Source organism: Gallinula chloropus (genome assembly GCF_964237585.1).
Source record: "Gallinula chloropus genome assembly, chromosome: 1".
In the NCBI taxonomy this organism is placed as follows: Eukaryota; Metazoa; Chordata; class Aves; order Gruiformes; family Rallidae; genus Gallinula; species Gallinula chloropus.
In genome coordinates, this window is record NC_140085.1 from 116,101,567 (window position 1) to 116,126,251 (window position 24,685).

The window sequence follows — 24,685 nt, forward strand, 5'->3', positions numbered from 1 at the left end:
ATATAACTAATTTGTAGAACATAGCAAGCATGCACTGGTTTTATTTAAAAGACTCCTAAAAAGGAAGTTGGCTATCCAAAGCCTTTTATATAAAAATTTCTTTCCATAAAGGACACAAAGCTGGAAACTAGCACTTTATGATATGTAACTACATTTGTGAAAGAATATAATGAGAAAACCCGCTCAAATCTCCATAAAGAAAAGATGTAATAGTTTTCTTCAGGACAGCACTGAAGCCACACAATACAACTCCTAGTATGAAATAAAGCTTAAGTGAGAAGACCGTAACTAAAGATTAGGAGCCTTGTATTCTCTCATTTGAAGTAAAGAGAAATAAAAAGGAACAGAGACTATCCCATCTAATACAGTACTGTTTATTCTGAACTTGATTTATTAAAGGGAGAGGCAAAGTAGCAGGAAGGGGAACAGTATTTTGAATCATACCTATTAACAAGATTGGAGTTACGTAACACACTTGTGTTAAACCTGATTTTACACCAAAACTACACCATGTCCTTAGAAAGGGAACTCATAGGAAATGCTTATTTTCTCATAACCTAAAAGACAAATGCAGCCACTGAAAACACTCCTGTACTTATAGAACAAGGCTGTGCTGCAGAAAAGTCACTGAATTTGTACAGCTGCGCTGGAAGTCAGAGTTTGAAGGGAATGTTCCTGCCGCCTGAGAATGTGACAGTGCTTCTAGTTGCTAAAATGACAACATATTTTTGTATCATAACTGTTAAATTAAGGAGTGAAATCAAATTCCATTAGGAAGGAAAAGGTTATGCTGCTATTCTGTAAGTAAAGACTGCATTGATTAACAATATACAGTGGTTTTAGAAGATCCTGCCCACAGTAACCCACCATGGAAAAAGTCATGCATATACAGAAAACTCTGATCTTTTATGGTGAGTGTTTTTCAGGTAATAATATTGTCCACCAAAAAGATATATATGTAAATATAGAAATCAAATATAATTTATTTGCACATTTCTGGTAGTTCAGGGAAATTTAATTCTATACTTTAAAAAGTATGCAGACAACAGTGATTTCATAATTTTCAAGACTCATCTTTTTCGCACTGCCTGCCATTTGCACTTACTTTCCCATACTAGAATATCAATTGTTATCAGGTTATGAAGATAAGCCAGTTATAGGAAATAAACTACTACTATGACCATAAAGAAAAGGGTCATCACATCCTAGAAAGGGCAAGTTATTGAACTGCATTTGGTAAAAGCATGCTCACAATTACGATAGATATCAGATGCGATCATATCAAGTCACTTTGTTTATGCTGTGCCTATCAAAAATGTTCCTGATTTCTGTTGTGTTTCGGTAGCTGCACACCAGAGCCTGGTCACGGGTAAACCTGCAAGCTTTTCCAAAGCAGTCCAGGCTCTGTGTACCTCCCTGTGGGGCTCTTCCATAACCAGCCCAGAGAATCTCCCAAAGGCTTATAAGCACATTGGTGATTATCCCTCAGATGATGCTACGCACAGCAATGGACCCCTCCTTCCCAAAGATGGCTGCACAGCCATGGTACTACGGCATTCAGCACAACAACAGGTTGGATGCAAGGCATGGAGCAGTATGCAGCTACTAACACACAGTCTCCTATGTGCGTTCACACTGTCAGGAAAAGTTACCCTGCTGCCTTTACTGATGAAAACCAGTTATCACCACCATGATTCTAATACAGTGTACATACTACAACGTACATAAGTGTACTCATGCACCTAAGCATATGGATTTTAAAAGGTACTTAGCATGTGAGCCACTCACAACGTACACGCTTAAGCATTTTGGTGTACTGGACCAGTCACAAACATGGGGGAACTAGATGATCTTTAGGGTCCCTTCCACTCAAACCATGCTAGGATTCTATGCTTTTATTATTATATAGCCAAGTGAATTTCATAATTCTTGGTTTGGTGCTGTTGGTTTAGCTCAAATCTAATATCAAAACACTAACATTTCCTAAAGGCTAATTTTCAGGTCTACAGCAAAAACAGCATCAGGGGACCTGCACAGACTTTAATTTCAAGTCATTTCAAGACAGACAGATGTTCAACAAGATCCAGAAAACGCTGCTTGATGGATTGAAAAGCATTTCTCTAAGTGGATTAAAAGACTACAAGAGTCAAGATGTTTCTATTTGTGCTCCACACAATTATACTCTTTAAAGAGACTGTGTTAAAACTGTTACCATGGTGTCTATATTCTAAGGTGACATGTTGACAAGTATGTCATTAAAAAACCACCAGACACTTCAGTGAGAATCTGCTCCTGATACCAGAGTTAAGCTGTTTTAGAAAGATTGTTCTGACTATGTGTTTAGCATATTCAATTATCTACTCTAAACAACATTCATAAAAGGCTACTTTTTTCCATGCAATAGCATAAGCAATATTTAAATAGTATCAGATTTTTACTGCTTGGGCACACTGCTTTTTAATAATTGAGAATCAACAAGCAGCTTTCCCTAGCAAAATGTACCCAGTACAGCAAAAGCCTGACACTTTCACTGACTTAAACCCATCCTCTAACTCCAGCTCTTACAACTGAGCAAAAACCTGTTCGGTTTAGCACCCAATCCTTCAAAAGAGTAAATTCCTCCGGGGGGATGACAACTGAGCCTATATCCGCAGAGGCTTCAGCAGCTCAAGTACACTCTGCGCGCACCTCACAGTCCTTCTGTCAAAGCTGCACGTAGACTCATTGCTCTCTGCTATATGCTGAACACTACAGTAGATGGAAGGAGAAAACATAGGTGGGCAAACCCTCTGCCCCTATAGCACACCATACGGCAAGAGAGGAGCCTAAAAGCGGATCAGGGCCTAGTGAAGGCTTCCCCTTGACTATGAAAGCCCAGCATGTGTATACCTCAAGTTAGCACAGTGGCAAACGATGCTGTTTGCTTCTGTCACTCAACACACAATCGCTTCACCTGCTAAATATTGCAAAAGTATAAGAGAACTACCTTGTTTACTTACTAAGATGCTTGCTCTCTGTTAGCTAACTTAGGGTTTTTAGCAATAATGATAACAAATGACGACAGTGGACTTTGCTGTGTCTTTAATAGTCATCAGTTAGGGAGATTTTCTGTTTAACACATTAAAAGTCGGTAAAGAAACAATTTATATTATTTTTTTTAATCCTATAAAATACTGTGTTTCACTTAAGGGAATTAGTGCCTTAAGCAATAAACAGAAGTATGCAATAAATGGCATATGTGGGATCTATTAACCTAAGTGCTTGACTCTACCATCTAAATAATCCCCTTTTAGAGTTTCAGATTTAAAAGTTCATCTATAAATAATTACTAAAAAGTTTATTTAGTAAGGAAAAGAAAGATTAAAATAGACTGTGGATATCTAATAGTATGTGCTGCTGCTGTGGATTTAGTGGTGAAGCTGGTCTAACTTTTGATCCTTTGAAAGTTGGTTTTCCTACCCACGGAAAAAATACTGGTATTATCAGACAGTGTCAACAGATTAATTACCAGATAGATCAGAATCTTCTTTGAAGCTCCTGCACAATCTGTTCCCAGCTTACGTGGGCAAGGCAGCTTGAAGGCCTTTCTCACTTTCTCCTTTTCTGTGTTGCTATCATCTGTTTTGCTGTGCTGAGGGTTTGCTGCCTGCCTGCTTGATCCAGCATCCTGTGTGGATGTTTCCATCCTCCTTCCAGCCCTGCTCTGAAATAGAAAAACTGCCCAAAGAAGATCAGCCAATAATGAATCACAGAGTTTGGGTTTGGCAGGCGTTTAGCCTGGGGGAAAGAGACAGGTGAGGAACTAGGAAAACAGCACACTGATGCCTTTGCAACCCACTCTTCAAAGTGACCAGGAGACCGGTGCCTCTAGTGAACTACGGATGAAGCCAGTAGCCTTGTACTGGGTGCTGACTGTAAGGAGTCCAGTGAGCCATCAGGAATCCTGCTACTTGCCCTGTATGTCAGCATTGTTTCTTATCCACTGTCCCAGTTAAGTTAGAGCAAGACAATGCACAAGTTGGGATACAAAATCTACAATCAGGCAGCAACTGGGACAATACTGACCTCCTTGATTAAAATGAGACTTCCCAGGCCTAAACATTAAATGTTTTATTACTTTTCCCATATCTTTTATATCTTTTTGTGTAAAATTTAATGCATGGCATCCTAATATACACTTAACAACTACTGTATGTCAAACATTAATTCTTTAGCTAAGAGCAAATCTTTAATTACATGCAGAAAATAGATTGTTTGCTTTTTGTCCTTTTCTTCCCATAAATGCCTTAATGGATCAGAATGCATTTTCTGCAACTCCCCAAAAAATCAAATGTGCAGGGATTATACCAACAAACATCAATGTTAATTCAAAAATGGATTAGCAATTAAAGATTTGAAGCACATTAGCATTGATCTCCAGCATGAAATAGTTGTGATCAATAAGTTAATCTGTAAATTTGATTAATTGAGTAAATCCTGTTTACTAAAGTATTCTATAACCATAATTTACAAGTACAAGACGATGAAAATCCTGTTCTTCCTAAAAAAAAAAAGAAAAAAAGCAAAAAAAGAAGAAACATTCAAAACTTTCATATATGTGTTTAGATAGGAATGGAAAAATAACATTTTCTGATTCAAGAATGTATTCCTACAGAGATACTGAAACTTCACTGGCACTATACAAGTCAATAAATGTCCTCTCAATACTGCAGAAATGGGACTGCCTGCCACACAGCGAGCTTGGCTAGGGAAGTAAGAAATGACTAACAGGGCAATAAGCTCCTCTGATTTTTTTTCTAAGGGCTTGCTTATATACAAAGTCGTACTGCTTTACAACTATACTGCTAGACAGGAAAGGGAAATAAGATAAATTGGTGGAAATATATCCTCATACCTATTACTATATTTATTCTAGGAGTTGTATCAATACAACTACATTGGTTATAAAAACAAATCACACCTCTGACTGACACTTTTAAATAGTATGAAACTGTTTAGACCAAACCTTAGTATTGAATGTGAGATGTTAAACTGAGTACGTAAGCACTGCTAATTGGCAATAATTGAAGCATGAAAATGACAGGTAGTGAGATATGGTATTTAATTTTAAAAAGGAGGGGAAAAAGGGGGAGATTTAATTAAAGATTAAAGTAAACTTTTTTGAGTTGTCACAACATTTCACTGAGAAGGTAAAAGGCATACAAAGTTTCATTTTTATCTGCAATTCAAAGTTTTGTGATGCGTCAAGTTGAAATGGTTACATTTCCAATCTTATGCAATAACTGCCTTAGTGAAGACAGATAAATGATGGGCACTATGTAAAGAAATTTAGGGCAACTCAATACACAGAGAAATGAAGAATTCTTTAATGTTCTTTTATTCTCTTCAACTCCAGATGGGATAAAGCATCATTTGAATTTTCTACACTGTTACGAACCCCTCAATAACGGAACTGACAGGCCTTGAGATACAACAGGTCCTACACTATAAAAGTCCAGAAAAAAAACCCTTTCACGACACTTGAGATTCTCACACATAGTAAAAAACATGAATACATGGAAAAAAGATCCTTTATCAATTGCTTCTCATGTAAAGAAACCAGTTGCTTCATGTAAAGAAACCAGTTACAATATCAAACCTAACACAAACTATCATAAATAAATTCAGTGATCAGACTGCTAAATATGCTTTCACTCAACTTACGGGCCCTCTAAACGACATCTGAAGTCTCTAAAAATTATGCCTATGCCAGAATTAGTAGGAGAAGTCCCTCAGTCCACAATGTCTGTAAGAGCCCCATAGGTTTTGTTGTAGTCTGTCTCCAGAGGAATGACATCTGAAGTGCATCGGTCAGTGTGACAATGCTGCACGGTCTCTCCAGCACTGCAGGTAACACTGGCTACATGGATATAGCCAAGTTGTGCAGCACAGCACGAGCAGATCTGCAGAGGCTGGTGATGCGGACACAATGTCCATGCTCTGGTGGGGTGAATTTTGCAGTAACTCCAGCCTGCTTCCAGGGACTGAATGCCAATGACCAGTTGTAGTGTACTAGGTGCATCTGCAGCACATCTTCTGGTAGCGTTTCACTTGAGAGGAATCCGGCTCAAACTAGAAAAACATGAACGTGAACCAAAGTGTGGTAAGCGATGATAATTGTGTTTGTTTCAGAAGCTCGTTCCTGATCGAAACAGGTAAGAGAGATGCACTCACTGCACTCCCAGGGCACAGCTCTTTCAAATTAAGACTCCACTGACTCACAAAATGAGCAAGCAGAGGAGGAACAGATTTTATGCAGAATTGGTTTGGCCAGTTCAAGAGTTTTTCGATGTATGCACCAGAGTTTACAGTATCTCCCCAAACAACTTCTCAACTACAAGAAGTTAAATGTTAAAAGTCCAGGTATCATTAAAAATGTAGAAACAACTGTATCTTGCTTTAGTCCCTTAGAGTATATAATTTTCACAGTAGGGTTTTTAAAACTGCTGTATTATTACAACAACTAACCATGAATATGGCAGTGCGCTTATGGAATTTGCCTATGTGCAACTTTTTAAATGCTTAACCAAATTTTGGGTTAACTTAAAAAGACATACAGAAAAGTCTCATGGCTGGTATACTGAATTTTAAAAGGAATTTGGGTAACAGAGTTTTAAAGTTTTCTCAAAGATTTGCAACAGGAACTGGAATTTAATCTTACAATAGCGAATGGGTGCTGCTATAACTCTCTGAAACAAACTCCCCAAATCTCTGACAGAACATAAAATAATTTAAAGTCCCATTTTTCCTCCCAGCAAGCTAGAACATATGAGAATAACTAAGAATTAGTAAGATCAACAGAGGTCAAAACTAAAGAAACAATTGGTAATTTTTACACATTGAAAGAGTTGTTTTCTCACAGAAGTGTAATTTTAGAGAAATTTGCAAGTCAACTGCAATCATGAACATTTTGTCAAACTATATAATGAATGCTACTGTTTTCCATACAGCTCACATGAAACTCTATACATTCAGTCAGACTTTCTACTCTGTACATTCAAAACTGCTGGTTATTCCCTCTACAGCATTTTTTAATTTTTTTTTTTAATTTTTTTAGAAAAGTAGCATATACATTTGGGAAAAAAAAGTATTTTATCTTCTAAAACCCCTTAGCCATAATTCATAAACACTGCTTATTGATGTAATTCACCATCTCCCAAATTCTGAAAATATTATTTCACCCTTTAAGTTTGACTTTGGAGGAGAAGAAAGTTCAGGTTCTTAGTTCACGCCACCTGACTTGATGTATTTGTAAATCTATAAAGGAAAGTTTATTGCAATAGGACTTGAGGCCATTTTCATGTCAAAAAGTTTTATTAGAAAAAGGTTTATGAAAAATAAATACATGGTTTCTAGAAGTAGCTTACCTGTTTTTTTTCCTTATGTAGCCTGTTTGGCTTTAAGAACATGTAAAGGCATTGGAACACTGATGCCTTCACCAGGATGTACTACAGTGTTTCCAACATCTCTGATTTTATAAGCAGCTTCACAATATTATTTTAAACTTGAAAAAAATGTGTCCAGCACTCAAGATTTTGCCTATCAGACAAATAAACATAGGAAAATCTGAAAAGCTGTCCTAAACTTATTGTGCTGTTTAGGTTTGGTTTGTCTGGGGGCTTTTTTTTGCTGTCTCTTATTGCTAGAATTCATTAAGTGAAGTCATGAATTGCTAAGTATAGTTGCAAATTGGCTGTGTGGGTAAATTTTTGCCCTTTAGAGATGCAAAGAAAGAACTGAGCCACAACTATCAGGGATCTCAGGAACTGCAGCAACTTCATACATTGTCTAAGCAAGTGCTGAAATGACAAAACCCAGGAAAAGCAGCAAAACATAAAGGGAGAAAAGGAAAATGGGAATTACCCCAAAATGAAGTGGTTTAAACATGACTAAAGTAGCTCATGTCAGGAAGCGTAGAATAGTTAGCACCATATGACATGTATGTAAAAACCACAGTCAGAAAGGATTTAACACTTGTTAATTGTAAGCTGGACACTGCCATTCTTTTAAGATAGGTGGCACACACATGATTCACTTATAAAACTGTAAAATGTAATTGTGGTGGCTACACAATACCTGTATATGAAGAAATGCCTCTATCATTCATTAGACAAAAATTCAATAAATAAGGCAAGGCCAACAATAAGGGTTGCAATGCTCAGCTCCTCATCAGTGTCCACTCTTAGCCCCTACCCATGTTTACAGTGAACTGAGTACTGAAACTCAGCACTGGAACTGTGTGTTGTCAGTAACACTGTTGCTGTAAAGGAAACTTGTACATGGTCTTGTCTAAAAAAAATTAGTAAAGCTATCAGATTTTCTTACATTACTTCAAATTTGGTAGGTTTCTCTTTCTCTTATTTTTCTGCAAAAGCTCTTTATTTTTGAACATTAAAACAGTTCTACGCTTTTCAAATACTAAATAATTTTAGAACTTGCAAACCTGCATACAGGGTTTTTTTCCTTAAAATAAGAAACATGTTACATGCATCTTCGGTGTCCACAGGAACCAGAGGTGGGGAAAAAAATCTATAATGGCCCTGGTTGAATGTTTAGTGGCCTGCATGATATTCACAGATGTTCTGTTTCTCCAGGCTGTACAATAAGCTGCCCAAGAGCATACATAGTTTCAGATGATTCATCTGTAATTTAAAAAATAAAGCTTAAATATATATAATAGATATATAATAAGTTATATAATATTTTATATATATATAAAAAATCTGATTCTCATTCAGGTTTAATGAAGGAAGAGTTGAAAGGATGACTATTCGATCTAAAGGATATCTGCAGGATTTTATGTATTTTATAAAGAAAAAAGTACAAAATTTAAATAACAATCTGGTACATATATGGCACATAATCTCCTGCTGATAGTGCATATCAAATGAGTTTAATATTCAAACCTCCTATAGTACCTTAAAAAGGGGAAGAGAAAAAAAAAAAAGAAGAAAAAATGGAGGATTTTGCTCCAGGAATGTATTCCTTTGATATCAGCACAGAACAAGCTTCCATCTATTGATGGCATTTGTGCGAACTAAACAAGGAAGCATCTGATAAATTGTAGTGGAATTCTAAGGAATATTTTGGTGTGTTGTTTTAAAATCTGATGATACGTACAGAAGCCTGACATTTAGAATGATTTCCATTACAAAGTCACAGGTGTCAAGGACACCCAAATGAATGCCAAATATCAACTTCAAAACAGTTTCCCAATAATTCCTATGAATAAGTCTGAATTTACTGAGGATTTAGCCTCCGACACCCCCTGGGCATGTCCATACATCTTCCCTCCTTCAAGGCTACATCTAAAAGCTAAAAGGCACTATGTAAACAGCAGGCTGAATTGAAACTTGGCAAAATATCTTTGGGGTCTTCACGATAGAAATCGTTCTAGTCTTATTTTTCTATCAGAATGTTTTTACTTGACAATTTTGATTACATTCAGATTAACCTACTTCAGAAAGGTTGACAGAACCAAGCAAGTTAAGAAGTGAGGCGTTTTCTGATGAAAGAATGAAAAAATTCTTTCAAAAGCTGAACTACACATATAATTTACCTACAGAGCACTAAATCCACTGCTTATTTTGAAAATATTTTTCAATTAGAAATGAGAGACACTGGAAATTATTGACAGTAGTTACGCATGCAGCTCCTTCATTTTGCTAACTCTAAGCATCAATGAAAGGATCTTCAACACATTAAAAAAAAGAAGTGGTTTGCAAAAAGTGCCTCTGGTATCAGCTGCCTTTCATAACAACATTCCCTATTTTTACAATTGTCTATATAAACAATGAACAAATGTCTCTCTTGTGATAAGTCAAATATGTTTCTTTTTGGCATCTTGCGAGAAAACCTGTTTCATTACCATCCACACAATTTCAGGTCCACATAAAGAAAAGGAAATAAGCTGGTTTACATTTTGTCCTTGGAAGGAAAACAGGACTTGAGAGTTTATTCAAGTTCTTCAATAAAGTAACAGTACATCTGCACAGTCATTACAGAAAGTTAGAAAATTTTCATGTGGAAAGTGAGCTTTTGTAAGAAACAACAGACTGGAACATTCTTGAGAACTGTGCTGCTAGCAGAAAATAAGTAACCCATTCTCATACTCTTGTCTTAGTTATGTGGACAAAGAGTACAGGGAAGGGAGGATGTAAAAAGTTTGGGGTTTTTTTGCCAATCCAGAAACCAATAACACAAGCTGAAAAGGACTATCATTAATGGCAGCCCTGGATCTTTCCTTGGATCGAAAAGGTAGCGGAACCCGGACTCTTTCTATGTCTGACAGAAATCACCATCTACCATGGGACTGCGAGCCCCAAATCTTTTTCTAACCATATGCGTTGAAAAAGGCTCTCCCTACTACTCAATCTTGTTGCTCTTTATAACTGCAGAAAATCACGGGGACAATAATACCTTTTAGCAATATAGGTTCCATATGAATAAGACTAGTGCCTTAGTGAGCTTGATGATGTTAATCTAAGCATTAAGTTAACTCACAGGTACATCTCGGTAATAATGTCGTTCTGCACCTCAAGTTACAGTCCACAGTTCAACTGTGGCACCACTGGGGGACACAATACTTTGTAAGAATCCCCTTTCCTAAAATTCCTCCCTCTCTCCTTCACTCTCAAGGAGGGAGAGTCTACAACGCCACGCAGCCTGTATCTATGGCATTCTCCAAATGATGCCGCTAAAATCATTTAGCATAATGTATAATGCAGTCTTCATTTCACAAGTTTGAAAAGACATGCTGTAAGAAAGCTCCTGTACTTTGTGAAGGCTAGAAGCTGCTTTACACAATCCAAGATTTTTTTTTTTGTTCAGAAAATGGGCTATTCCTCTGTCAGTAACTTATCTCCAATGAGGTCCACATGGAAACAACTGGATTGGAGACTTTATTGGCAGCTTTGCACAGCACTCCCCCGGTTGCATTTTCCATATTACATTTTATAAAGTAGGAGTTAAAGAATAACTTTCAAATTGTAGTTTGTTTTAAAAAAATGAAGCCATGAGAGCTATGAAGGTTGGCAACCACCACGACGTTAAAGCTGAACCTTTACCCTTGCAGACTGTCATAACAATTTCTTTGAAAGGAGTGCAATATAAACTGAACAAGCAGACAGGTTTTTGTGTTCTCACATAAATGGAAACTATGTCATATAAAAGAACTGTAAAGGGCAAATGACACTGGCTTTTTTTTGCAGCAGAGTTTAAGATTTTCTTCCTTTCATTTTTCCTTTTTTCCACTCAGAACACACATTCTATCATGCATATGAGCAGCACAAATGGACAAATGCTATCAAAGTCTCAGTTACACACAGTATTTCATTTTTTTTTCTTCATCAGTCATTGCATTTTGTCTAGTGTTAGTGGATGTATCAGCACTGTACTGCCTTTTTTAAGACTTCACAGGGAAAAACTATCACATTGCTCTGCATTTGGTGGAAAAACTACTCTTCACAAAAGAAATGTTGTAGATTTTATTAAAACAAAAGTGCCAATAAGATTTTACTTTAATACCCGCGGGAGAAATATGATCATCTGCACCAATAAGAAAAAGATGCATGCACTAGGTGCTCTACTAATTACAACTGCTTTGGTGGGCAATATCATTGGTGAAACAGATGTTAGGGACCTATTAACAAAAGTTTTTCAAACATCTGCTTACAATTTTAAGGCAATTGTAAATACAGCACAGAAGGTCAATTGGGCTCATTAAGGTCTATGTGCAAATCTACTGCTGCAGGTTTCTTTTTAGCTAATACTGACTTTTTTTAACACAGGAAATAGAGTTTAATAGCAACTTGTGTCAATTTTGATTGTGATTTCATACAACAACAAACAATGATCGCATGCCCTATGCTTCACCAAATAACCTATTTTCCTTCCTCTTTTTCCTCTCTACCTACAGCACACTGCCATGGCTCTACAAGGTGAAGCACAAGGTAAAAGGAAGGTTATAAATTGGGCAATTATATAGAAATGATTGATTTCACTTTTAAGCACCAATTATGAATCTTGTTCGGAAATCTTCGTTTGTTGGACCAAAGACAAATGAGTTTGGATTACGATGCACAGTTATGATATGCAAATAAATTGTTCTTCACAACTGGAATCAGTAGCCCCTTTAAGCATCAGAACACAAACACAGATGTTCGGTAGGTCTAACCCATGCTATTGGTCAGAAATACTTTTCACCAATCCCCCTCAGACTGGAACAACCCAGTACCACTGTTTTCTGACAAACTGCTCAAGATAGAAACCCCTGACTACAGCCCCGGCAACAACAGCAAGTGGCTACAATGCTTCCATCTATTAACTGGCAATTAGTACTCCAAAATTCAGGAACACTAACTTGCACAGGAGTTTCCAAGATTGGTTCTTTTACTGATAAGACACCCAGTGAACTTCTTGTCTTGATTTACAGCTTGAACTAACCACGTGACTTTGCAGTAAGTCAGATCTGTAAGAGAGGGAGGGATGTTCTGTGAAAAGGGCCCTATTGTGAGTAGCAACTTGCAGCTGAACCAATGCAGTTACAATCCCAAGAACATGTTTTCCACCTGGAACTGTATTGGTTACACACAAGAAAAACACTTTTGCAATCCACAAACCTTAAAGATTTTAACACAGAAGAAATATCTATGAAGAGGAGTAGGGAAAACACCGCGATGTAAAGGTCAGTCACTATTGAAATCACAATCTGTATCCTTATAATAAAGTTCATAAATTTGATGGCAAGTGCTGATCTATTAAAAAGCGAAATTATTTTATAAAAAAAATTTAAGGAATTTAAATTGACAAGTCTATTATTAACTGTTATACTTGACACTGGAAAATTAATGATTCTACAATAAAACAGCATTTCAAAGCTTTTGAATTTTGTATCTTGCACCCAATGTGAAGAAGATTCCACTTTAAGTACTTTATGCACATTTTATGGCAAACACAGTTTAGAAAATAAACACTAAACAGTACCTTCTACTATCAGTAGTAAAACACAGCTGAAATTAGTAAAAATAAATTAAGTATAATATAGATGAAAGTATAAAATTTGTAAGTTCTTTATATCTGCAACCTTGAAGCTGTGCTCATATAGCTCTGAAAAAGTAATATGAGTCCCTCTTGTCCAAACAACAGCTAAATCTGAAAGCAAACATCAGAGCTTTCAGAAAACATTCCCATCAATAAAGACTTGTCTTTACTCAGCTTGGCCCAATATTGCCTGCTTTAAAAACTTATCACCCTATCCATCTTCTCTGTGACTTACCAGAAAGGATATTTTCAATGTCTTACAAATCTTTTTCCAAGGCATTTTTCCTTCATCTAGTGTTCACAAGAGTTTAAATGGTCTGTGGATTTCTTTATTTCTTGAAAGAAAGCGGGTAGCTTAATTTTGTAGGTCTAAAGGAGTCTGGAGTTTACCACTGATAGTGTGTAAATTAAGCTTTTTGATGCCTGTGTTTTAATCTGAGCAGAATATCATTAATTACATACTTGAGACTGAGTAGGCAATAGAATTAATATTATTTTTTGTTTGTTTTTAAAAATCCACAACCCCATTGTGGCAATCTTAGAGACTCCATGTACATTTCATAACAGAAAGGGAAAACTTTAGTGATTTAAATTACTTCATCTCCAGCCTTCCCCTCAGAACTCAAACCAATTAAAAAAAGGTTTGGATTCGCTGCACAAAGCTAATTTTAGTGGCCTAACCTGCTTCTACTGAATGGATGGGGATATTATTCTTGCCTGGGGAAGCAAGGAAGGAGACAGAAGAGAGAGAGAGGAATAACATTTCCTAATGGAAACAGAACTAGGGAACTACACGTTGGAAGAGAAGAAAAGCTGTCATTATCACTTCCAGAAACATTTTAAATTTGCCATTTCAATACTGATCCAACTTCATCTATAGAACTCAAAACGGAATGCCAAGGAAGGTAAAATCCTTATATTTTACTAAGATTTAAGTGAAAAATGTGCCCATTATACCACTTACATTCATTGAATGTAATTCAGGACCACTTAATTAAAAAAAACAAACAAGAAAATGAAACTAACCCAACCCCAAACCTTCCAAATCAAATCCCAGAAATCACAAAGAAATTGGGTGTGGAAAATGCAAGCATCTAACAAGCAAAAAGCCAGCACAAAGGTAACACTGATGATGAAAGGATTTGCTTTAGCCCAGGAGGACATAAAAGATGAAGTTCTACAAAGACCATTAAGTCTTCACCAGCTCACTGCAAATTACACTAAACACTTGGTAAAGAAACATTTGGCAGATGTCAGCAATATGTAAGCCAAACATGTTCCTTACATTGAAGGATAATGTAACTGCAGAGAGGGTTTGTTTTGGAACAATTTCTATAGCACAAAATAATCTGTCCACTTCTCCTGGCAAGGCTGGATTTACCAAGAAAGAAACAAGAGAGAAGCATGACTACTTATGCAACAAATCCCCATTTCTGCCATTTAGATACTTAATACCACTACTGAAATAAGATATTATACACAAATTTGGATAACAGAACATGTAGGTTTAAAAAAGACTGCTACAGATCTTTAAGAACTCAAAATATTTATGTAACCTCTTGTTTTAAGAGGTGTAGTACCTATATGACAGTATATTGACAACTACTTTCTGAAATTAAAATCTTCCATGTTTTGGATTTTACTATTCTACTATTATTTTTTGCAGGTTTGAAACTACACTCCTAAACCCAATTTGCTGGATCACAACCTAAACCCAGTGAAATCTGGGATTTTTCTCTCCTCAATCTCCAAACAGAAGTTTTTGCGAAATCGCGCAGGTTCATCCCCCTCAGTTATTAGAAAGGCCAACCTGAACATTTCATGTGAAAATTAATGTACTGTTAGGTTCCACTGCAGAAAAACTGGGTTTAAAGACAAGACCGAAAGGAAGGCATCTGTTTATAATTAGGAAAGGTATTGTTGGCATAACTGGCTAGGTTGTCAGTTCAGTATCATTGCTAGGTAGAGATTTTAGATTTTTTTGTGGCATATGAATTTCCTCGAATCAAGTCATATCCCTGCAGCTGGTACTCGGAGACTTTACGTACACAGCAAGCTCGAAGCCACAATTGAGATTGATGAGGAATTCCCACACTGCTGCCACTGGTGAGCTCACATATCTGTAAACAGTAAATAGAGCAGCAAAGCACAACACTGAAGCTAACTCAGGTTAGGAATCCAGGCTCTGCCAGGTACAAGTGTTGCAGATACTGGTTTGAAACTAGTTCAAAGCATCTATACAAGCTTTGTATCTGGACTGATTTCACTGTACACCTACTCTGTGCCAGATAAAGCACTCCCTCACATTGGTCTTTTGACTACGAAAGTGAGCAAGGATATTTTTATTTCATCTTCTCTTGCTGTTATACACATGTTTGGAACCTCTAGTTCTCTCTTTTTCTCCTTTCGCTCCTCTACGGTCAGCAGCGCATCACCTGCATCAGCACACACGTAACATGAATCAAATCACCAGATTTTAAAATAGAGGGTCCACCATAAAGAAATAACATGTTTGCTCTGTTTCAAGTTCATTTAAAATAACATGGCTCTAGCCCAGTAAAAGAAATCATCTTGATGGCTCTGGTCCTCAGCTTATTACATGGTTGCAAGAGTGCCAGCTTCTCAAATAAAACTCCACAACTATGAGTTATCTGGAACTAATGTAAGGCAGGCAAATTCTATTTTGTTGCACACAGTCCTTTGCAGCAACTCACAAAAGTGAGAGATGTAAATGGCAACTAAAGCCATGATGCCTGAGCAACCACATACATTTGTAAATTCTGGAGAAAAGGGGAAAATAATTGGGTTTTCCCTCAGATACAAAACACACAGAGTCCCTAATTTTTCTGTCCCCTGTAGAGCACAAAGTCCTTTATTCCCACCTCAGTTACATGTCTGTTCAACTTCTAGTTCAAGTTTCCCAAGCAAACGCATCTGAGAACAAGACACCAGAGCTCTCATCAGCTGAAAATTCTGCTCTTGCCGAGGCTGACTGAAAACAAGCAGGTCAAAGTCTCTATAGCTCAGGAGCTGGACTCCCAGCCAGGGGCACAAACACCCTCAGAAGCTCATGTGAAGACTAGCTGTTCAAACAACTGGCCTGAAATTGCAGCCCACGGATCTCCACTGGGAAATAATCAACATCTTCCAAACAGAAGACAACCTTCAAGCTCAGAAACACATTTTAAGATCAGGAAAACAGTTTCAACTATTTACGCTGGCCTGAGGTGGCAGCGCAGCCAGCTGCTCATCACTTCTCTTGAAATGGCTGGTCTTAGGGCAGCTGAATTTCTCAGAACTGGCTTTTCCCATTTGTAATATAGCCACTGTCCATTCTACGTATGTACCCCCCCACAGAGGCACACTGGTTGTGTATGAGCTAAAAAGCTTTCCCGTTGAGTAAACAGCATTTTCCCAGAGAACAGACAGGTCATTTCTTTGTCAATCTGCAATTTTTCACTGGCCAGTACTTCAAAATGGCGGACCTCATCTGGTGACACTCATGCCTAAAAAGGACATGTAGCATTCACACTGCACTAAATGAGCAAGAGCCATCATGCAGCAACCTTGCATTATGTATCAGGAGCAGCAGTGCCTGAAGAGGAAATACTGTATCCCTAGCAAAACAAACCAATGAACCACCCACACGAAGCAGCACTTACCCGACACAGTGCAAATGAAATAGTGGTCTATAGTCATCCAGTCACCTAACCACAGTAAGGAAATATTGTTTCCTCCAAGGAATTCTTTCTCAAGGTCTCTGTTTAAGCACTTCATACTTCCATAATTCTGTCATAAGCACTTGGCAGAAGCTGTAATACAAACATAACGGATGGCAACCCTTACCAGATTACAAACTGTAGTCTCTGAAACTTGGGCCTCCAGAGACATCTATTTTATACAGCAGTTTTGCGTATGTCGAGATGTATCTGAGTCAAGCTGGAAGCTGCACTTGCCAGAAGTACAGTAGCCGCCGACTACATTCCTAATTTTAGGCATCATGGCTATCTGGGCACATTTCAGGGGATACTGTGACAAGGTATGCAAATTTCAGGCAGCGTTTCACAATACCCAGAGAGTTTCCTGGAAGACCTGTTATCCTTTCCCTCAGCAGCATGTTCAAGGTGGTGTCTAGCCTGACTTGATGCACATGGGATTGGGGGAGATAATTTCTGGCCAGAATTTTAAAGGTGATGAAAGGGGACCTACCAATGTTGTGCATTTAAACAGACCTCGGAATGACACATGTAGGAGTATACTTTGAGGAAGCTTCATTTATGGCTTGCAAAGCCATGCAGAGGGACTGCAGGAATAGTTCCAGCAGCAGCAGTTTTCTGTGACACCGCTGCGGAATTCAATTCGAACCTGTTACCAGAAAACCCACTTCAGTTACGTGGGGAGTGGGTCAAAGGCTGCAATTTGCATTCCTAGCTGAGCTTCCAAGGCTTTCTTCTTGCTCATGTCTCTGTTGTGCAAGACACAAATATTTCATTTATATCAACAGTGCCACTATCCTTTTGTAATCATTTAAGTGCAACTATCAGAAATCTACAATACAAATTAAAAAAAAAATAAATAACTGTTTTACATCTGCTCTGTGCTATTTTCTAGAATCTACATTAGTGTAGGTCTCTAAAGTATACATCATATTGTGTCCTATTAAGACATGAAATGAAAAAAATGAATATAATCCTTTTTTCACCATCCTCAGCAGAGCTTTTCCCTTCACATTCACAAAAACTTCTGGTTTCCACAGGGACTGCATCTGTTACGGCACTCCTATTCAACACGTGCAGCATAACCACACAAATAAAAATTAGAAAGGTGTTTGCTGACCATTACATTCAAATATAAAAGGATACATCTTCGGCTTTCTACCTTTTATTCCCTCTGATATGATACAAGTAATTACTTCCCCCCCCCCCCATTTATGCTCTGGCTTATTTTGCAATTTTATTCAACATCCTATAATATGCACACAGCTATAAAATCTCCCAGAGAGAAGGCAACTCCACTGATAGCACTTTGAATCAGAGGCAAATTTCTTTTCTTTCCTTTTTTTTCTTTCTAATTTTGAAGATGAAACCTAACAATTCCAATCCTCCTCCTAAGTGTTGAAATAATGTTATTTTAATAATTCCATGAATTATATTCTGGCAATACAAGAAGAAGGATCTCCTGCCATCTTTTTTCAATTTTAGCCTCATAAACCTCATAAACCAGAGATGCATGGAGCTATGAGAATGAAAGAATGAGGAACAAATCAGGTTTTTCTTAAATACATTGCAATTTGTTCCTGAAAACACACTGCATAATAATCACATTTTTAAAAGGGGTGGGGAAGAACCTTGAAAAGTATTCTAGCTGGTTTCCAGAACAGGACTAAACTTACTCAAATCCCAAGCATAAAGAAGTCAGAGTACAAATGTTTAACCAACTTATTCATATAAATGTATGAAAGGGGTACCTTAAAACATCACTTTAGAAGATTAAATTTTGTCATATAAAAGACTACAAGTAGGTACATGCTTCCTGCCAGAAGTCTTCACATGCTTATGTTAGAGCTCACAAATGCAAATACATTTCTTATGCTTAAGTGTACACAAGTACATTGTAAACCAAAGCTACAAGGTCTATTTGTTAAAAATACAGTATCTACAAACTGAAAAGAAATATATTTAGAGGGCTGGCGCTCTTTGCTTTGGAAGTAAAATTATGAAGCATATGAAGAAGGAAGAAATTACTGAAGAAAACCCAAGGAGGACTATTCAATTCCTACACTAAGGAAGGTCCAATTGTACCTTCAGTTAGTGCCTGTGCTCTTCACTTGTAGTTTTTAGCAGGGTCTAAATAAACTGCTGATTTAAATAAAAAGAAAAAGTTGAAAAATGGCACAAACATGATAGGCAAAGTTAAGACCCACTCCTGTACGAAGTTCTACTTCGTAAGTGTCCTTAAGACCACACACAGGCTCAAGAAAAGGTTGTGTGATTCCACATGCAAGTAAAAATATGAGCAGGATAAGTCTTGAAGCAGCAGGAAGAACACTGCAGAGAAAACATTAAACCAAGTGGCTTTATTGTCAGTACTATTTCTGGCCTTAATTTAGGAGTCCACTTCCACACAGAACTGTTGTATAACCTTAAAAAGAAGGCTTTAAATTATGGTATGCAGTTAGATGGGTTGGGGGAAGACAAGGAGATTCTAATTTCAGAAAGAAATGCAAAGCGAACTAGATTGACCACATTCACCAAAAAGAGAAGCTGCTCTCCAAGAAGGACAGGATAATCTGTTAGAGCATCAAGTCACTCGTACCATTTCCTTATACAAGCTGTGTAAGTTTGACAAACAGTAGACTGGAGTACTGGATGATCAAAAGAACTAAGGACATGGATGTAGTGGGAAGCAAACCAAAATATAAACATAATTTCTTGCACGTAGTGACAAAGTTTTGGGTTAACAGAGATGAACAAGCAGAAGATTTTTTTTTTTTCCACTCAACCAATTATGGTCTGGCAGAAGATAAGCAGTACAGAGAAGACGATAAATTTGAGGAGGGAAACAGGATTTTTTTTTTGTTTTTTGACGAAAGACTGAAAAAATTACACACTCATGATTATGGATTGGCTGAATCTGAAGGAGAAAAATTTGTAGTAGAAGCAAATAAGGTATCCTGAGATTTTCTTGATTCTGCTTGAAACACAAAACCCTAATGTGAGCATCTGCCACACAGCTGGTGCTTTAAAACAGACGTAGGTAAAATCAGAGTGGAAATAAAAGTAGCTCACATGTTCTAAAACCAAATCCAACTGAGATTACTGTCATATAAAGCAGATACCACACATATGCCCAGTAACACAAAGATCAGTGTTTCAAAACCACCCTCCAGAATGTGTTCACACAGAAAAAACGCCCTACCTGTAAATGTAACTAATGCTAGGAAGAGCTAATACAGTACATGTAATATGGCCCAGTGCAGAAATCTATGCACAAATGGCATACGCACCAATAATCACCTACTTATGAAAAACCACATCTAGGGATCATATTCCCACCCTTCTTGTAACGAGGTGGGTATGAGCCACTGCATAAGATGGAGAGATGGTTGATGTATTTTGAAACCTGAAAACCAGAACGAAGCACCTCAGAACACATAAAACTGAAAACACAGACTAGTCAAATACTTCTGCCTTACAGCTTGTTCCCTTGATGATATTAATATCACACAATAAAAAAATACGTATAAATATATAACAGATCGAAAATAAAACAATCAAAACCTGTGGGGTTTTTTATTAAATTAAAAGATGATTAGTAATAAACAACCATCACCATCTCACTTTTTCAATAGTTATGTGGTTGAAGCTTCTAAAGACATTCCCAACCTGAGTTTTTGGAATCTGGTGTTTAACAATTCTGTTAAATTCAGGGCAAAAAAGACATACCTTAGTAAAGAGTTGTTCATTCATGTCACCTAGCATCATACTGGGTGTGACTGCCAGCTGGCTCCACACCCAAGGCTAGAATGGGAGACCAGTCCCACAGGCTACAGCCTACAAGCCAGCCCAGCATCTCTTCTGCGAAGTCCAGAGTAGGGTGCCTGAGGCACTGTTGTAAAACTTTCTCTTCAGCCACACAAATACATGAAGCCTCCAATGCCAGCATCCATTAGACAGGGAGTACAAGGTAAACACAGACATAAAATGTGCGTCTGAATCACCTCATCGTATGAGGAGAAGTGAAAAGGAAATTATAGAATAGTTTGACTCTTGAGGTTATTTTTTACATTTTACTCGCCTCTGATCTAGTACTTTGTAAGTTGAATTTAACTAAGGCTTTCTCTGTATAGTTAAAACCAGCATACAAAACCCCTTCCCTATTTCCAAGAAGGTTTTGCCAGGTAATAAATAAATGCAGCTGCAGGCATAGCTATGCAGTTAAGAACCTCAAGCTGTATCCAGTAAATGCAACCTCCAGTTCTAGATTTTGTGTTTGAACTGCATCTAAAAACTTTCTGGTTTTTTTTTTTTTTTTTTTTTTTTTTTTTTTAAGAACTGAGTAAGTATGTGTTTAAAGGAAGAATTCTGCTAAGGATTTTAATTAAAAAGCTATAGCACTCCATCACCAGAAAGCCTCCCTGACATGAGCGAGTGAACAGTTAAATAAAAGGAAAATTTACATCTAAAATCTTTAAAAATCTAGGGTTACCATACTTTACGAGCCATGTCTAATTTGTATGTGCCACATCTGGTATAATAGATATAATATACAAGCAGGGAAATATTTAAAGTAATAAGTGTTTCCCAGTGTTAAAATAAACACCTCAGCACTTCAGATTTTGCTCAGCAGTTTTTCCTCAGTGGGAGAGGAAGCAGGGAAAGAAGGGTACTTATCTACTTATCTACTGTTACACTCTACCACTTATGAATTATCACTCACTCGGAGATTTCTGGTTTCAAATCCAAGTAGAAAGCATTCCATTCCACTTGGTTCATGTTCACAATATTTCACTGCTTAACTTGGCAAAACATCAAAATAGAACATTTTCGCCCTTCTTAACCTCTCCTGTTGCCACACCAGATTATTAAGCTAATGCCTCACAGCGAATCACCATGCTCTCTCTAAACCAACAGGGTTCTGTTGTCACAAACACCCTGTACTACAGCTTCAGCCAACTAAAGAACATTTATTGCTTCTTCACAGGTAAAGGACTACAGTTTCTGCCCAGTTGTTCCCGAGTTACTAGAGAAATAACTTGTCAGTGATTAAATATTATCTACTTGGATGACCATGGAATGCTGAGGCCACCAAAACAGTACAGTAAATGAAAAACAGGTTCTCTGGTAGAATCCCAATGTCTCAATTACCTGCATTCCCAACAATGCCTACCACACCTTCTATGTCCATGTCATGCTCCAAGTCTGGAGCAGCAACATACCTTCAGGAAGGAGCTAATGATGACCAGCAGACATTCTCCCAGACCGAATTATGTTATAGTCAACATGTAACAGGACCTACTCATTGATCAACCTGGATTTCATAACAAGAAAAAAAAAATCTTCAATTTTACTCCAAGTTCACTTATTCTTCCCTTTTCTTTCCATCCTCCTCCCAAAAATCTGTCTTGTATCAAAAGTCTTCAGAGCAAATAGTTTCAATGTTCCGTTTACTAGCTGGCTTCCATAGAATGCTGGGTTGAGTAGTCTGGTGAGTTTTGCAGAACAGTATCAATTAGCATTAAGTATACAATGAAGTACACACTTTTTGCAGATGTTCCCAAAAGACATTTATGTCTACCTCTTTTTGTTTACTCCTACATAAAATACTAGGAACAAAATTTTTGTTATTTCTGCAATCCGTAGCTGAAAAGAGTTGAGTTTCATTAGTTCATTCCCTCCTGCTGTTTTTACCTTTTTTGAGCTACTTATGTTAAACAGAAGGTGCTGAGTTGTATACTGGACACTACTGTTCAGTCATACAGTGAAAATATAAGTTTGAAACCATTCTCTAGTGTAGAAGATGTCCTAATTGATTTTAGGAACAACAAACAGATGAAATATAACAGAGAAGATAGAGAAGGCAGCATGCAAATGCCTGATGACAAAATCGGAAATAAGTGTAATTTACACATTTCAAGTCAAGACGGGGAGATTTAGAATATTACTCGTTCTTTTCAAAGTATTGAATTATTGAATCACTACAACTTGTTCCAAACCAGGTTCAGAAATACAGGATTTAAATCAGACCAATGAAGAGTTTTAAGACAACAAAGCATAGGCAAAGCAAAATTCAATACAGTTTACCAAACCAAGGATTTTTTCCAGCACATACTAATTCAAGATCTGAGCTCCTGACTAAAATAAGATTTATTTCTCCTTTTGTTAACTTAGCAGTCAGCAACTATCAGAATTATATTAACATTTACATTTAAACAAAAAGACAGACATGAATTATGTAATTTTGAGCTTTAATAACTAGCATTAATGACATTGTAGTAACAGTAAGTTATAATTTACCTCAAACACAAAATCAAATAAAAACCCTAAAAAATAAGGAAATAAAAATGAAGACTAATATTTTTGCATAACTAAGTTATAGCTGCTTAGGAAATGACTAGATTAAATTAAGATCATTTTATATTGCCATTTATGGTTCTGTGAAGCCCACATATCTAGTTTCATCAGAAGGGTTAAAAAACCCTCAGTAACATGGCATGCAGTAAAATACCTATGGCAATATAGTCTTTAATCAATTTCCAGCTCTGTAGCTACACCACGGGGCTCTGTGGAAATCGGAGTTAATCAAACAAAACTTCAATTCCTAGGGACAAGATTAGCATGGTCAGTTAAATCCATTGCAAAGGTGATAGTCCGATGCCTGAATGCAGTTTTCTAGGTTGACTATTTCCATGCAGCAGCCTTTCAACAGGCTACGGCAAGAATCTTTAACTGCCATTACTTCTTACGAGCAAGAAGCTTCTTGGGAAAAGGATTCTGTTCATGCCCTTGCATGTGGCAGTACCTTCCATCTTATTTTTGCTGTTAGCACGTTGTTAGTATTTTGACGCCCCAGAAGAAGAAATCTGCACTTGGTTCCAAAAAACCATGTAAAAATAACAGCCAAATGGTAGCAGAATACCGATGCTAACATAGGAGAAAAACAACAGGCAAATAAGCTGGAGCCAGGATGCTCTATTGACTCTCCAACACCTTCCCATTAAAAATTCTGTGGGGTCCTGCTACTCCAAGAACTGGCCAAGCCACTCACAGCCCCATTTCAAAAGCCTTGCCCAAGGTGATTAATTCAATTTTCTTTTTTCAAAAGGATAGATAAACTGTGATGGAAAATATTAAACGTTCCACAAGCATCAATCTTTGCTAACCTGACATGGTCTAACAACATCAAAATTATTCTTTATCACATGAATTCTACATGACATCAACTACCACGCAAGGTTTTAAATGTGCAGTACAGCAGGTGGCCACCAGCAACTTCTTTAATACCTCACATCTGGTACCATACTCCATTTAAAGTGTACACGTTACCTTTTTAATAAATCAAGACTTGAGTGAGAACTCTTTATCTAATATCCAGTCCTGAAACTTAAAAGCTGTAAATTACCTTTTTTTTTCTGCACCTGTGGACAGTATTTGAAACTATTTTCTTATTTCAGAGAAGCCTGACAGATGGCTTACTGAGATCATATAAGCATTATTCTGTATTACTTCATAAATGTACAATCATGATAGAACTTCTGTTTCAGAAGCCAGTAGCTCAAACGGCTTATTGAAGGAAAAAGGTTAATAACCCCCCTAAGAAACTAGGAAAACCAAAAAATTTCTCCTAGTGCTGGGATGAGCGTCTGTATTCAATAAGGAAAGAAAACGGTTCTTGGTACAAGAGGAATACTTCATCACAGCGCTATATCCAATGCTAGCAAATAAACAGACCAAGAATGGCTTGTAAGTCTTTTTGATACCCCTCACACCTGCATTTACACCAACGAACCACACAGCTATTTGTTCTGAGAGCATCCAGTCTTTCAGCGAAGAGTGAAATAGTATTCTTAGCCACTAAAGCATTATCCGCATGTCATTCCTCCAGT

The 24,685-nt window shown here is 37.2% G+C and overlaps 1 protein-coding gene across 1 annotated transcript in view; it reads right to left on the reverse strand.

The window, feature by feature from the left end:
• Nucleotides 1–24,685, reverse strand: part of HLCS (holocarboxylase synthetase) — a gene marked incomplete at its 5' end in the record, with an annotated part of 119,614 nt that overhangs the window by 43,032 nt on the left and 51,897 nt on the right. The gene's annotated exons all lie outside the window — the stretch shown is intronic.